Source organism: Schistocerca cancellata, unplaced genomic scaffold (assembly GCF_023864275.1).
Source record: "Schistocerca cancellata isolate TAMUIC-IGC-003103 unplaced genomic scaffold, iqSchCanc2.1 HiC_scaffold_549, whole genome shotgun sequence".
Classification (NCBI taxonomy): domain Eukaryota; kingdom Metazoa; phylum Arthropoda; class Insecta; order Orthoptera; family Acrididae; genus Schistocerca; species Schistocerca cancellata.
This window is the reverse complement of record NW_026046562.1, coordinates 57,501-65,000: the sequence shown is the minus strand read 5'-3', so window position 1 is coordinate 65,000 and position 7,500 is coordinate 57,501. Positions and strand designations below refer to the sequence as shown.

The 7,500-nt window shown below is 55.4% G+C and overlaps 2 non-coding genes across 2 annotated transcripts in view; both read right to left on the bottom strand.

The window, feature by feature from the left end:
• Positions 1–1,274, bottom strand: part of LOC126130132 (large subunit ribosomal RNA) — a 4,222-nt gene extending 2,948 nt beyond the window's left edge. Inside the window, exon 1 of the ribosomal RNA XR_007527375.1 lies at positions 1–1,274. This exon is cut by the window's left edge and continues 2,948 nt beyond it. This is a non-coding gene — a ribosomal RNA (large subunit ribosomal RNA).
• A 189-nt stretch (positions 1,275–1,463) lies between these two features.
• Positions 1,464–1,618, bottom strand: LOC126130143 (5.8S ribosomal RNA). The gene has a single exon (XR_007527384.1). It is a non-coding gene; the product is annotated as a 5.8S ribosomal RNA (ribosomal RNA).
• Positions 1,619–7,500: the final 5,882 nt, after the last annotated feature.

The following is a 7,500-nucleotide window of genomic DNA, read 5'->3' as shown; positions in this document are numbered from 1 at the left end:
AACCAGCTACTAGATGGTTCGATTAGTCTTTCGCCCCTATACCCAGCTCCGACGATCGATTTGCACGTCAGAATCGCTACGGACCTCCATCAGGGTTTCCCCTGACTTCGTCCTGGCCAGGCATAGTTCACCATCTTTCGGGTCCCAACGTGTACGCTCTAGGTGCGCCTCACCTCGCAATGAGGACGAGACGCCCCGGGAGTGCGGAGGCCGCCGCCCCGTGAAGGGCGGGGAAGCCCCATCCTCCCTCGGCCCGCGCAAGGCGAGACCTTCACTTTCATTACGCCTTTAGGTTTCGTACAGCCCAATGACTCGCGCACATGTTAGACTCCTTGGTCCGTGTTTCAAGACGGGTCGTGAAATTGTCCAAAGCTGAAGCGCCGCTGACGGGAGCGATTATTCCGCCCGAGAGCATCCCGAGCCAACAGCGGCGCGGGTCCGGGGCCGGGCCAGGTAGGTCCGTCATCCGGGAAGAACCGCGCGCGCTTGCCGGGAGCCCGAGCGCCCAAAGGGGCGAATCGACTCCTCCAGATATACCGCCGAGCAGCCAGCCAGGACACCGGGGCTCTGCCCAACAGACGCGAACCGAGGCCCGCGGAAGGACAGGCTGCGCACCCGGGCCGTAGGCCGGCACCCAGCGGGTCGCGACGTCCTACTAGGGGAGAAGTGCGGCCCACCGCACACCGGAACGGCCCCACCCCGCGGCGAGTGGAAAGGCAACCGGACACGACCCCGCCGCGGATTGCTCCGCGCGGGCGGCCGGCCCCATCTGCCGAGGGCGGGAGCCAGTGGCCGGATGGGCGTGAATCTCACCCGTTCGACCTTTCGGACTTCTCACGTTTACCCCAGAACGGTTTCACGTACTTTTGAACTCTCTCTTCAAAGTTCTTTTCAACTTTCCCTCACGGTACTTGTTCGCTATCGGTCTCGTGGTCATATTTAGTCTCAGATGGAGTTTACCACCCACTTGGAGCTGCACTCTCAAGCAACCCGACTCGAAGGAGAGGTCCCGCCGACGCTCGCACCGGCCGCTACGGGCCTGGCACCCTCTACGGGCCGTGGCCTCATTCAAGTTGGACTTGGGCTCGGCGCGAGGCGTCGGGGTAGTGGACCCTCCCAAACACCACATGCCACGACAGGCGGCAGCCTGCGGGGTTCGGTGCTGGACTCTTCCCTGTTCGCTCGCCGCTACTGGGGGAATCCTTGTTAGTTTCTTTTCCTCCGCTTAGTAATATGCTTAAATTCAGCGGGTAGTCTCGCCTGCTCTGAGGTCGTTGTACGAGGTGTCGCACGCCACACCGCCAGCCGGCTGTGCACGCTACCGAGAAAGTACCGGTATGCGAACCGCCAGGCGACGGGCGCGCATCGCACGTTTAAGGAGACGCGGCCGGCCCCACAGGCGGCCACGACACTCCCAGGTCTCCGAAGGCGGGACAAACGCCGCGCGCTTCAGTATACGTAGCCGACCCTCAGCCAGACGTGGCCCGGGAACGGAATCCATGGACCGCAATGTGCGTTCGAAACGTCGATGTTCATGTGTCCTGCAGTTCACATGTCGACGCGCAATTTGCTGCGTTCTTCATCGACCCACGAGCCGAGTGATCCACCGTCCTGGGTGATCTTTTTTGTTTAGTTTCCACTGTCTCTTTCAAAACAGTTGCATAGGCGGGACTGAGGCGTTTGACGGCCCCTGTTCCAGCGTTCTGTGTCCAACGGCCTCACGGCCGATGGGCGTCGTACGGCTCCACACCGGAGCGGACAGGCACTCGGGCGAAAGTCATTCAAAACCGGCGCCAGGCGCCAGGTGCCGCAGGCCAGCCGCTCCAGAGCTTCAGCGCTCGTACCACACAACATTTTTCAGTTAGTTTTGAGAGGCACGCGTGGTTCCGCACGCGGCGCACGGCTGCTGCCGTACAGGTAGCGTGTTGCGCGACACGACACGCACATCGAAAGACATGCAGTCTAGTCGGTAATGATCCTTCCGCAGGTTCACCTACGGAAACCTTGTTACGACTTTTACTTCCTAAATGATCAAGTTTGGTCATCTTTCCGGTAGCCACTGGCAACGACCCCTGAGTCGATGCCGCGTACCAGTCCCGAAGACCTCACTAAATCATTCAATCGTAGTAGTCACGGGCGGTGTGTACAAAGGGCAGGGACTAATCAACGCGAGTCTTAATGACACGCGCCTTACGGGAATTCCTCGTTCATGGGGAACAATTGCAAGCCCCAATCCCTAGCACGAAGGAGGTTCAGCGGGTTACCCCCGACCTTTCGGCCTAGGAAGACACGCTGATTCCTTCAGTGTAGCGCGCGTGCGGGCCCAGAACATCTCAGGGCATCACAGGACCTGTTATGCTCAATCTCGTGCGGCTAGAAGCCGCCTGTCCCTCTAGAAGAAAAGTAATCGCTGACCGCACGAAGGATGTCACGCGACTAGTTAGCAGGCTAGAGTCCTCGTTCGTTATCGGAATTAACCAGACAAAATCGCTCCACCAACTAAGAACGGCCATGCCCCACCACCCACCGAATCAAGAAAGAGCTATCAATCTGTCAATCCTTCCGGTGTCCGGGCCTGGTGAGGTTTCCCCGAGTTGAGTCAAATTAAGCCGCAGGCTCCACTCTGGTGGTGCCCTTCCGTCAATTCCTCTTAAGTTTCAGCTTTGCAACCATACTTCCCCGGAACCCAAAAGCTTTGGTTTCCCGGAGGCCTGCGCCGCCGAGTCATCGGAGGAACTGCGGCGGATCGCTGGCTGGCATCGTTTATGGTTAGAACTAGGGCGGTATTCGATCGCCTTCGAACCTCTAACTTTCGTTCTTGATTAATGAAAACATACTGGCAAATGCTTTCGCTTCTGTTCGTCTTGCGACGATCCAAGAATTTCACCTCTAACGTCGCAATACGAATGCCCCCCGCCTGTCCCTATTAATCTTTACCTCGGGTTCGAAAACCAACAAAATAGAAACGAGGTCCTATTCCATTATTCCATGCCACACGTATTCAGGCGGCTTGCCTGCTTTAAGCACTCTAATTTGTTCAAAGTAAACGTGGCCGGCCCACCCAGACACTCAATACAGAGAACCTTGGTAGGATTTCAACGGGGTCCGCCTCGGACGCACGAACACGCACGAGGCGGTCGCACGCCTTCGGCTCGCCCACCCGGCAGGACGTCCCACGATACATGCCAGTTAAACACGACGGGCGGTGAACCAACAGCGTGGGACACAAATCCAACTACGAGCTTTTTAACCGCAACAACTTTAATATACGCAATTGGAGCTGGAATTACGCGGCTGCTGGCACCAGACTTGCCTCCATAGATACTCGTTAAAGGATTTAAAGTGTACTCATTCCGATTACGGGGCCTCGGATGAGTCCCGTATCGTTATTTTTCGTCACTACCTCCCCCGTGCCGGGAGTGGGTAATTTGCGCGCCTGCTGCCTTCCTTGGATGTGGTAGCCGTTTCTCAGGCTCCCTCTCCGGATCGAACCCTGATTCCCCGTTACCCGTTACAACCATGGTAGGCGCAGAACCTACCATCGACAGTTGATAAGGCAGACATTTGAAAGATGCGTCGCCGGTACGAGGACCGTGCGATCAGCCCAAAGTTATTCAGAGTCACCAAGGCAAACGGACCGGACGAGCCGACCGATTGGTTTTGATCTAATAAAAGCGTCCCTTTCCATCTCTGGTCGGGACTCTGTTTGCATGTATTAGCTCTAGAATTACCACAGTTATCCAAGTAACGTGGGTACGATCTAAGGAACCATAACTGATTTAATGAGCCATTCGCGGTTTCACCTTAATGCGGCTTGTACTGAGACATGCATGGCTTAATCTTTGAGACAAGCATATGACTACTGGCAGGATCAACCAGGGAGCTGCGTCAACTAGAGCTGAGCAGCCGGCCGCCCGGGGAGTGTGTCCCAGGGGCCCGCGCGAACACGCAAGCGTCCGCTCAATTATTCTGCAAACAGGAGGAGGCTGAGCTCCCCTGCACAATACACCTCGAAACCCTCTCAGGTCCGGCGGCGCGCAGCGCCGTCCTAAGTACTTGGTCGGGTTCGAGAGAGGCGCAATCGCCCGGAGTTAGGCGAGTAGACGGCTTTAGGTGCGACCACCGCTGCTCCCAACTGAGCTTGCCGCTGCCGACAGAGGCCCGGGAGCGTGCTGTCGTGGCATTGCCGGCGGGAGACAACACGCGCCACCTACGGTGACCGGCAGCTCCAACGCCAGCGCCACAGAAGGGCAAAGGCCCCACGTGGGTGCCGAAGCGAACTCTCCCAGCACAGCGCACGTGCCAACACGTCTGCACAACTGCGATACAAACCACCAGCGAGAACGCTGGGGCGACCGAGCAGCAGACGGCGTCGCGGCGCCGAGTGCCGGGCGGCGGCGCATCCTCAACGCACACAGTCCTCAGTCGGACCAGCCACTGCAGATGTCCACCGCGCTTCGCACCGGGCCCGCGAGGACCCACTTTGGCCGCCCGGCGCCGCGCGCAGGGTGCCCCGGCGCGCAGCTGCGCCGCCTGCCGCGTCCGTCGGCCGGCGCGCCTGCCACTGGGCGCCCCCACCAGCCGCTGTTAGCGCGTGCGCCCACGCACCGCGCGGCCAGCACGCGGGCGGCCCCCCCTCACCGGCCGGGGACGGTCCCACCCAGCCACCGCCCGCGTATCGCTTCACACACAGATTTGCCCTTACTGATTTACCTCCAGCAACAACAACCGCACCACAATGGGTTTACCAGTTGTTCATTGCGTAACGTCACCAGCAAACGTAGACGTCCATCCCAGTTTGCAAATGCAACGATTATTGCATACCTGTCTGTTAGGTGTCACGACACACTACGTCTGCCCACATACACGCAACAAATGTGCACGACTAGAGAACACGTGGGAGGTGGCCCCCTACGTATGCGATGTCCATTACGAGACCGACTGTCAACCAGCATCTGTACCATGTCGCAGATGTGGAACGCGGTGCACCATGCTATCACACTGTGTGAGAAGAGACGACTACGTTTGAATACACGCGCCACTACATCAACAGACGGCTCATGCTGATCGCCATCCAGGGCGTCCGTTAATCCCACACGTCTCTATGGCGTACCACACTGCAATGTAGCTGTTATGGGGAGACGGCACGTGGCTGAGTGCACAACATTTGGACCGTATGGTTCGCTGTTGTTGGGCGCAGTCGTTGTACGGTCACACATGTGCCACAGCGTATCATGCAGTACATACGGACCTATGTGCAGTACAATGTGAGGGTTAAGCTTACGACATCAGCGGACAGTGGACACAGGCCGTACCACGACGTAGACTGAGCGCTTCGACATGCGAATGCCAGTGAACAGCTGCGAAGGGCATTGAACACGCAAGCACCTGAACGACCAGCGTGCGAAGGCAGGGGGGAGGGTGGGGGCGATGTACATCCTGCAGTCGTCCACATTACAGTGTACAGCGGGAGCATGTAAAAAGTAAGCAACACTTGCGAAGTGTTGAACATGAAACGATACACAAGAGGGTGGGCGGTGCGAGTAGCGAACTATATTCAGAGGGTTGTGGTTAGACAACGCTGGATTAATGTAACGTGTCATATGCCAATTACAGAGCAGGTTAAGGCACAACTTGGGTTAGGTTAAGGCACAACGTGGGTTAGGTTAAGGCACAACTTGGGTTAGGTTAAGGCACAACGTGGGTTAGGTTAAGGCACAACGTGGGTTAGGTTAAGGCACAACGTGGGTTAGGTTAAGGCACAACGTGGGTTAGGTTAAGGCACAACGTGGGTTAGGTTAAGGCACAACGTGGGTTAGGTTAAGGCACACGTGGGTTAGGTTAAGGCACAACGTGGGTTAGGTTAAGGCACAACGTGGGTTAGGTTAAGGCACAACGGTGGGTTAGGTTAAGCACAACGTGGGTTAGGTTAAGGCACAACGTGGGTTAGGTTAAGGCACAACGTGGGTTAGGTTAAGGCACAACGTGGGTTAGGGTTAAGGCACAACGTGGGTTAGGTTAAGGCACAACGTGGGTTAGGTTAAGGCACAAACGTGGGTTAGGTTAAGGCACAACGTGGGGTTAGGTTAAGGCACAACTTGGGTTAGGTTAAGGCACAACTTGGGTTAGGTTAAGGCACAACTTGGGTTAGGTTAAGGCACAACTTGGGTTAGGTTAAGGCACAACTTGGGTTAGGTTAAGCACAACTTGGGTTAGGTTAAGGCACAACTTGGGTTAGGTTAAGGCACAACTTGGGTTAGGTTAAGGCACAACGTGGGTTAGGTTAAGGCACAACGTGGGTTAGGTTAAGGCACAACGTGGGTTAGGTTAAGGCACAACGTGGGTTAGGTTAAGGCACAACGTGGGTTAGGTTAAGGCACAACGTGGGTTAGGTTAAGGCACAACGTGGGTTAGGTTAAGGCACAACGTGGGTTAGGTTAAGGCACAACGTGGGTTAGGTTAAGGCAACAACGTGGGTTAGGTTAAGGCACAACGTGGGTTAGGTTAAGGCACAACGTGGGTTAGGTTAAGGCACAACGTGGGGTTAGGTTAAGGCACAACGTGGGTTAGGTTAAGGCACAACGTGGGTTAGGTTAAGGCACAACGTGGGTTAGGTTAAGGCACAACGTGGGTTAGGTTAAGGCACAACGTGGGTTAGGTTAAGGCACAACGTGGGTTAGGTTAAGGCACAACTTGGGTTAGGTTAAGGCACAACGTGGGTTAGGTTAAGGCACAACTTGGGTTAGGTTAAGGCACAACTTGGGGTTAGGTTAAGGCACAACTTGGGTTAGGTTAAGGCACAACTTGGGTTAGGTTAAGGCACAACTTGGGTTAGGTTAAGGCACAACTTGGGTTAGGTTAAGGCACAACTTGGTTAGGTTAAGGCACAACTTGGGTTAGGTTAAGGCACAACTTGGGTTAGGTTAAGGCACAACGTGGGTTAGGTTAAGGCACAACGTGGGTTAGGTTAAGGCACAACGTGGGTTAGGTTAAGGCACAACGTGGGTTAGGTTAAGGCACAACGTGGTTAGGTTAAGGCACAACGTGGGTTAGGTTAAGGCACAACGTGGGTTAGGTTAAGGCACAACGTGGGTAGGTTAAGGCACAACGTGGGTTAGGTTAAGGCACAACGTGGGTTAGGTTAAGGCACAACGTGGGTTAGGTTAAGGCACAACGTGGGTTAGGTTAAGGCACAACGTGGGTTAGGTTAAGGCACAACGTGGGTTAGGTTAAGGCACAACGTGGGTTAGGTTAAGGCACAACGTGGGTTAGGTTAAGGTAGAAATTGCGTTACATTGCGGTACAAATTGCGTTACATTGCGGTACAAATTGCGTTACATTGCGGTACAAATTGCGTTACATTGCGGTACAAATTGCGTTACATTGCGGTACAAATTGCGTTACATTGCGGTACAAATTGCGTTACATTGCGGTACAAATTGCGTTACATTGCGGTACAAATTGCGTTACATTGCGGTACAAATTGCGTTACATTGCGGT